This window comes from Melanostigma gelatinosum, assembly GCF_949748355.1.
Source record: "Melanostigma gelatinosum genome assembly, chromosome: 22".
In the NCBI taxonomy this organism is placed as follows: Eukaryota; Metazoa; Chordata; class Actinopteri; order Perciformes; family Zoarcidae; genus Melanostigma; species Melanostigma gelatinosum.
The window spans coordinates 8259895-8268656 of record NC_136655.1 but is presented as its reverse complement, the minus strand read 5'-3'; the positions used below and the strand labels follow the sequence as shown (position 1 = coordinate 8268656).

Genomic DNA, 8762 nt, shown 5'->3' with positions numbered 1-8762 from the left:
TCTATATTTATTGAAGACTGGGTGCTTCTTGTGTAACATTATGTGAAAGTTATGACTGTTTTTGCCTTCATAGTTCTTATATGGGAAAAGTATAGATAAACTAAAGCAAGACAAGCTAACAAATGCTACAGAGAAGTGGATACAAACTGCAGGTTAGTGTTGTGGAAGATGTCGGTCTGAGGAATGTTCTCAAGGTGCGTTCGCGTCACGTTTGGTGTGAACGCAGCTTTAGGATCGGAACGAATGACGTCACGTATGAGCCTCAAGACGCACAGTCACAAGAAGAATGCACGAGTTGTGTTAAAGTAAAAATTTGGACTACCTTGCATCTCCACGGCCAGTCTGAGTCACCATAATTATAGGTGATCTCCTCTCCTTGACTGATGTCTCGTGCTGCAAACAAACACAGATGGGGCTTCCCTTTGATGGTTACGTACTTCATCTTGCCATTAGGGTTTCGATTATCGTCGTTTACAAGCCTTCCAAGCGACCCATCCTCTTTTGCTGCATCAACACTACAAAAATACAAGTGAATATTAGTTTCACAACAGTAAATATATAAAATAAAGGCAATGTGTCATTTAATTTTGATTGGACTAAGCATTGACATAATACGCACCACCATAGTTTGCCATTAAAATGGAACTCAAACATGAAAACCTTAAGGCTGTTGTGGTAGATTCTCTGTCTCCGCTCACATTCTTGCTTGCTTATCAGTTCACCTCTATATTCTAAGAGAAATTCTCCCTTTTCAAATGGAGTACAGGTGAAGATGCCGCGACCTATTTCATACACAGAAAAATATCCGTCAAGTTTATTCATACTTAAATCATGATTACAAAATCAGAACATTCAACTTACCTTTGAAGGCATTGATGTATTTGACATCAAGTCCCACTTTGTCCGCTCCAGTGTCAGTGTAGAATTTTGCATCATCCTTTGGATTTATACGTCTTCGCCGTTGCATATTTTTTGCTGAAATTACCAAAGAAGATGGTTGTCAGGATTATCATCTTTATTTGTAGAACATGCATGTTCAGAAAACATTGTATAGCCATTTAAACCAGTAATATACTGGGATAAAGGTGAGGAAGGCCAGCAGCGTGCTGGGGTGTCCACTGGATACTGTGGAGGTGGTGGGAGACAGGAGGATGATGGCGAAGCTCTCATCCCTGATGAGCCACGCCTCCCACCCCATGCAGGACACTCTCGCAGCTCTGCACAGCTCCTTCAGTCTCCCCGCTGCTGTCAGGCTGCACAACAAACTGCTCTCGGTGGACCACTAACACACTGAACACGAACACTTTAATTCATTCACCTGGTGCAATATCTTATCTAATCCGTGCAATATCCAACACGTTAAAGTATTTACCTGATCCGTCTGTATATTCTGTATATACTGGTATATTTAATACTCTTCTTTACTGTCTTATTTTATTACTGTTTTACTGTTTAGTTTATTATATTAATTGATTTGTATCTTTTATTTTATTTACTTGTGAGCAATGCTGCTGTAATCCTGTAATTTCCCCACTGAGGGACGAATAAAGGATTATTTTATCTTAAAAAATATGAAGAAAATGCATAACTGCTCCATTCATATTTGTAATTGACACTGCTTCACTTTTTAAGAATATCATTAGACCATCTAAGATTAACTGTCCTCTCTGCAGGCACAGAGTAAACGCACTATCGCACTATTATCATATTGGATAACCCGGACCACCCTCTCCACCAGCTCCTGCAGGGACAGCGGAGCACTTTCTCCAACAGACTCATGCAGCTCCGCTGTCACAAGGACAGATTCAGAAAAACATTCATGCCCTCTGCCATTAGACTTTATAATAAAACACTCGCTCGCTAGCTCGCTAACACGCTAGTTTGCGCTCGTTCGCTAGCTCGTGCGTTGTCATTGCTAAGGCCAGTGTTGAGCCACATCGTGTGTCAGCTAATGTTCGCTACATCGTCTGTCAGCTAATGTTAGCTTGTTCGCTAATGCTAGCTAGCACACCACATGACTCAACTGCCCTTAAAAATCACAAAGCATGCCATCATATCTCACCTCACACTGTCTCATCTCCTCCAGTCTCACCTGTTGCGAGCTCCGTTTTATACATACAAATAAAAATGCTTACCTGGTGGTGGTGTCTAATCCTCCATGAGTCCATGCGTCTCTTCCATGCCTGTCTGTGATTAAAGGGCTCCTTGGACTTGATGTCCGTAACGTTACATCGCTCCGACGTCCCTCCCTCGCGGGAAAACCAGGACGTGACGTCCCTACGTCACTCCGACGTACCTCGACGTAAAACCAGCCCGCGAAATTTAACTTGTGTATCAAAATGTGTATGAAACTGCACCAGCATGGTCAAGCCGATAGCAGGCGCTGTTCTATACACAGGGATACACAGAAATCAGGTCAACTGGTAAAGGTGGACTTAAGAGAATGTATGTTATTTAGACACTTATAAGGCGTTTACACTCTTTGTTTTATGAGGATCAGAAATCAGGGCTGCTGGTAAAAAAGGACTTTCCACGAAAAAGAGATTGTATGTTATTTAGACACTTATAACGGAGTTTACACTCTTTGTTTTATGAGGACCTCAGCATGGTCCGCATATACCAACTAAGTTCTCATAATGCTGGTGTGTAATCAGGTGAACAGTCCAGCCATAACATATCCACAGACACACACACACACACACACACACACACAGGGCTTTTCTAATTGCCACGGTTTCTTCTGCACTTGCAGCGACAGCCTCCATTCGGCATCCGTCAAAGCAGGGAATAAACCTGCGGTGCCGCGCAATTGTTGTGTCACATGCAGCTGGGAGTGGAATTATTTCTCAAACACTATTGTGTTACATTGTGGGAGACGCTGTCGTGAGTTTTGCAGTAGGATGGAGAATGTATTGATTGTGAGCCCGTCCCCCTTACCTGCAAATACAACTAGATTCATTTGTACTGCCTTGAAAATGCTGATTATAACAACATTTTCTGAGCCAGTATGTCTTGGTTGTGACCCTGTTTGGTGTTGGTCTGTCCTTCAGCCGGCCTGTGACAATGCCAACATGCTAATCTGAAAAAATATGTTCACTGTTCTGAAGTGACAACCTCCCTGAGCCTCACTGGCATGCCTGTGGGCTCGTTATTTTTGTATAAATTAATGACAAAAGTGATTCAACCTCTTTCTTATAACTTGTACATGAGCCCATGAAGTGCCACATTATACAAGCAGCAGTTACAATCATTAATTTGCTCGAAAATGCATTTGGAATCAACAATGTGGCGCCCATTACTTCTCTTGCTAGGAATTCTACAACACAGCGCTGCACCTTTTGATCGATGCATAAATAGCATTATGTGACACTATACCTGTCAATGTTGACGCAAAAGGAGGATTTGTGTCGGAAATTTAAGTTTGTTGCTCACAGTGGACTAAACTACAGACTGTTATAGGAGATGGTGAATGAGCCGGTGGAATAATGACAGGAAAAAGGGATCGGGGCTTTTAGACTTGTGGCAGTGGGAGAAGTGCAGGTGTATTTAATCGTCAACGATGCCTGAGTTCTATTTAGCACTTGAATAGAGCAGAGCGATCGTTAATGATATTAGTAACACCTGTGCGACTCGTCAAAATGCCTGCTGAAGAAAAAGGCCGTTTCACACTCACATTCACACCCTTAAGCAATTAACCTAATCCGCGTGTCAGAAAACCAGGAGGAAACAAAGAAAGTTCATCATCGGAGAATCCAGAGAGACAGACGGCACAGTAGTGGAGGCACTGTGTGACTCACAGGTAAACACTGGGAAGTGCAGTGAAAAGGAAAAAGGCTGGATGTTGCTGAGCTTAATGGTCCTCAAAATACACCCCAGTAACATGTTCTAATGCCAGAAATTGTATTCAATACTTGTATGTTAAATGTTTTAATTGTGAAAACATCTCATGAAAAAAAAAACCGAACTTAATCCGAGCAACTTATTTTCCATGTATAAAACCTGATATATTCCTCTGTGCCATAAACTTCCATTGTTGTGCAAAACCACTTCCCACTGGACAAAACAACCTGCTGACATCTGGCTTCTGTCTCTAGCCTGGACAAATGACTGCAGTAGTCACAGGTATTTTATAACACCCAAGACAAGTGTGTAGCTCCTGGCAGGACGGTGGTTTCATGGTTTTGTTTTTTTCATGGGATTTGTTTATAATAAGACCAATTTTCTGACACTTTAAATCTCTTATACCTTAAATATCTTTTACAACACTTCACAATGAGGAAAAGAACAGGACAGGTCTAAATAGCTTTGGTAGATGAAATCTCAAACTGGCCCGGGTTAAAACCAGCCAATCCCAAATGTGTGTGTGTGTGTGTGTGTGTGTGTGTGTGGTCATGGATCTAGTTTTGTGCAAGTGCAGCCTGGGTAAATGAGGATTGACAGGCCCCTAATGCCCTCTGCAGCGAGTAAATGGTTAATTGAGAATCCTGTTGTGACGCCCCCCCCCCCCCCCCCCCGTCCTGTGTCTGAGATGACACACAGCCATCTGAGCGCCCCGATGACACCGCCAGAGATTGATTTTGTGCGCGTGTGTGAGAGTATGACAGAAAGATGAATTTATTTTCTGGCTCTCGTACTATCAGTCGCACTATTTATATGTTCATTTCTCATATCATAATGCGGTGACAGTGATGCGATTCTGTTGCTGCCTCTGTGGTGTCAGTTTTGCATTTGTGCTTTTTGCATTTGCGGTGGCCGTCTAAAGAACCGGCAGGGACACACGTCATGGGATTTGAATCAAACTTAAACGCGTCACATTTTGTCATCTCTGCTCCCTTACCCACTCAGAAAGAAATTGATATGTTGAGAGGGACACACTTAGAGAGCTGCCACTAATTATTTTTAATCACTGATAATTTAATCACAGATTTTAACAAGAAGTTCCCAAACTGCTAAAAAAAAATAAAGATTTCCATGACACCTGGCCAGCTCCATCTGCTTTATTATTTTATCAAAATACAGAATGCAAGTTTAATCAGTGAAGAGACATTTACAAGTTCCTAGAGCCTAAGCTGACATCTTCATATTGCTTGTTTTGTCCAACCAACAACCTAAAATATTCAATTTATAATTACATAAAACATTTGGAGTCTCAAACGGAATAATACTCGTTGCAGTTTTCAACCATTAATCCAGAAAAGGTGCTTTATGTGTAATCCAGAGACTAAAGGCCGATGTTTGGGTGCAATGCAATAGAATAAAACTGTAAATGCAACAATGGCTGTGGTTACTCCTGATTAATACCCAGCACTCGGGTGTTAGCTGCTGCTGTCGCCTTTTTCATTTTCATACAGTATGTCGACAGATTGCAGGAAACGGATGAAAAAAATGAAATTCTTCCACGGCAACACACAGCCAATACTGACTCTGATGGTCAAGAAAAGGATGTTTACTTTCTCTGGCCCGCGATCGAGAACGATTGAAATGTGTAATGAAATAAAAGCCAGGCGGAGGAGATAGACGACTGGGCCAGTCACGTCCGTCTGCAATGCACTTATCAGGTGGGGATTTTCTGGAAGTGTCAGTCGGTATAGGAAGCCTTCAAGGCTCTCGGGGAAAGGGGATGCTACGGTAGTGACAGGGCTATCTGCCTCTGACAGCCCAAACACCTAAGACCGGATGGCTGGGAGAGATAAGGCTCTGTCGACACTGGACACACACAAACAAACAGGACACACACACACAAACACACACGACCACACAAACACAGCCAAACACTGGCATTCACTTTGCATTCACAAATTCCCTGTTGCCCGACCACTCACTCATTCAGTCACTCTTGTGCTCTGACACACACACACACACACACACACACACACACACACACACACACACACACGTACACACATGCTGGCTCCCTGTCTGCCAGCGAGCGAGGCTTTCCATTAGCTGTGGTGCAGTGTGCTGGGTGAGGAGCGCTGGGGCGAGAGACATCAATTTGCTTCCTCTAATGCGCTCGCTGCCCCCACAAGACATATTGATTATTTCTTCCCCGCAAAGCGACAAATAGCAATTTCGGGGGCATAATGGAGATAGATGGTTGGTTTATAAGAAGCCCCCAAAGAAAAGTTGTAAGGGGGGGGGGGGGGGGGGTGGAGATCTGAGGAGGCAGGAGGATGGGGATGGGGATGCTCTTCCTCCTCCCACTTCCCCCGTCTCTGTCTCTTGGGTTTTAACTTTCTCCCACCGCCACCTTCTTTACGTCGCAAACGGAATAAAAAACGTGAAGAAATGAAGCAGCAGGGTGCGGATAAAAAAAAAAATGTGCATCTAACGTGAAGGTGAAGGTATGGCAGGGCTTTGGGGTGCACAGATGTTGAGGCGCACCACCAATGCACATTCATTATGCGCCTCCTCCTAGCGTTGCCTCCTCCCGTCTTAATGGTTGTACTGCAGAGAGCAGCTGCTGCCGCAGTGTTTGCTCTGCCTCGCCCTCCGTCTGTTACATCTACTTCATATCCCCCTTGTTAGCATCAGTGTGACCGATCCGCAGGTTGCTTTTACGGCGAGATCATGCATATTTGATTCTCTATGCGCCGCAGGTCGACTCCACACATGTTTGGAGTTCATTTTAAGTTTTGGCACGAGTATTTGGATTTTTCTTGATATTTATAGTGAAAGAGGTTGTTGTGTCATCCTTTCTGGTCCACAGCCCTTTCCAACTATATCTTTCAAAGTAGAATAATTCTTGAAATGAGGAGTCACACATTGTTTGTCATGGTTATTCGCTTCAGTCTTGACAAGAAGGCGGCATGCTTTTAAATCTTAAGACAGCTGAGACCTATAGATTGAGGAAAAGTAGACATCAGTGTCATCATGTCGTCTGTTTGCTTTGAGAAATGGGCTTTAGAGCTGACAAGAGATTCCAAACAAATTCTAAAATATATGGTGTTGACATCCGAGTCGAGCTTTCAGTCCGTGCATCCATATCTGCCTTTATTTATTTCCAGAAATGTTCTTGTCACTTTATCCACCTGCTATTCTCGACAGACTTCTACTGTAAACTCGAATGTGTCTTCTCCCCCAGACAGCGAGTGGTGTTCACACTGTTATACAACACGCCGGCTGAGCTGAGGTAGCTGATAGCTGCCAGCTGTAGAAGTCAGTGTTGCTGTGGACTCCAGGCGGAAAATGAGGAAATGCATGTGTGCGGCTTATCACATGATGGACTGATGAGGAATGTTGTTTAATAGTTGCAGACAACTTTTCCTTTCCAAAGATGATGTCTACTCGTGATAACTCTGGAAAAATCCCTGATCTGGTCCATGTTGTAGAAAATAAATAACTTTTTCGACTTTTTCAGTTTGGTAAAAAACGTTCTGACTCGGTGCAGACAGACTTGTGCAAGGCTTCTAATAGCGTCACCTAAAATTGGCTCCAGCTCACAGAGACCCCGAGTGTGAGATCATGAGCCGCGGTTGTCTGAACAGATGGTGTAAGTTCAGGCGCACACACTGGTGTAAGTACGTAGATATTTTGCTGTTGGTACAGGATGAAAATTTCAACTTATTTAGAGTCAGATCTGGCACAATCTGTAGCTGGGTAAAATGTTGATGTTTAAGTCACGTGACCGTTACATTAGTTATACCATAATTATTAGCAGCCGAGTCAGGAAAACTTTCCACGTAAGCATGTACATTTTGCTGTACGTTGTTAAAGCAGAATTTGTCTGATGACAACTTATCGCGACAATGTGAGAATATGAAAGGGGTCGCACCTCTTAACCTGCAGCACACCTCTGGATTTGCTAGCGAGTTTCAGCTCATCGTTGAACTGTCCGTCTTGCAATTTTTGGTCCGCTTTCGCGGCGTCGTTTTCTGCCGCAGCAGGCAGCTGTTTTCAGCGAAAAAGCTGTGAAAACCCACTGTACATTACATGCTCGGCACCAAACCGCAAACAGACACATTTAGCAGCTAGGTGATGCACATACTGGAGCATTTAGCAGCTAATTAGACAGATATTTCCCTTGGTGGAGGACTTGGTGGAGACCAAAAAACGGAGCTATTAAAGGGTGAATATTGGATATTTAGCTGCTTCAGTTTCAGGGTCCTGGTATTGTGCACACTGGGAAACTGGGGAAACTAGCCATCGCTAATGTTATTGGTGAGACCTGTTCTTTTCTTAGTATGACAAGTTACATTGTCTGATGTAAAAAAGACAAAAGAAAACAAAATGATGCTTTCAGAATGACGTTCTGAATAGTTTTAAGATCAATCGGAAAAGAAATACGTCGTAACAAGTATCGCTAATCATTGATTCATGATCTAGATTCTAAACACTGTTAATGATCAAAATAACTGAAGATTAACGTTGAGGTTTTCCGATATCTGCTAACTTGTCAATTTTTGTATCTCTTTATGCTCTATTTCACATGTGGCAAAGTGCATCAACACCAATTTCTGTAAATGTATTGCTGTGCAGTGCTTTCGATTCGGGTCACAAGAATGTTGTGCTCTCTGACTGTGTGAAACAGATCCTTTTGCTCAAGCCTCGCTTTATCACAGTTCCCCCTTGAATATTTCATGCGTCGTCTTTTATCCCCCCCTTCAAACATTGTTGTTGTTTAGTCACCAGAAAATCTTGCAAATCACAAATCAAGTCCTTTTCTTTTTTAAAGCTTAATCATTAATTATTCAGTGTTTTTGAGTACTTGGTTTGACTGACAGAGAAAAGTGAAGTTGTTGCTTTCCCGCTGTGAATGATGT

General features: G+C 42.9%; 1 long non-coding RNA gene across 2 annotated transcripts; it reads right to left on the bottom strand.

Moving 5' to 3' along the window:
* Positions 1–328: 328 nt before the first annotated feature.
* LOC306795832 lies at positions 329–2541 on the bottom strand. 2 transcript variants are annotated; one of them, XR_013773011.1, is made up of 4 exons: positions 2136–2541; positions 862–975; positions 620–782; positions 329–515 (listed from the first exon to the last, which is right to left on the bottom strand). It is a non-coding gene; the product is annotated as an uncharacterized lncRNA (long non-coding RNA). The 2 variants fall into 2 exon arrangements; XR_013773010.1 differs by having other exon boundaries at positions 862–2541.
* Between the last annotated feature and the right edge of the window lie 6221 nt (positions 2542–8762).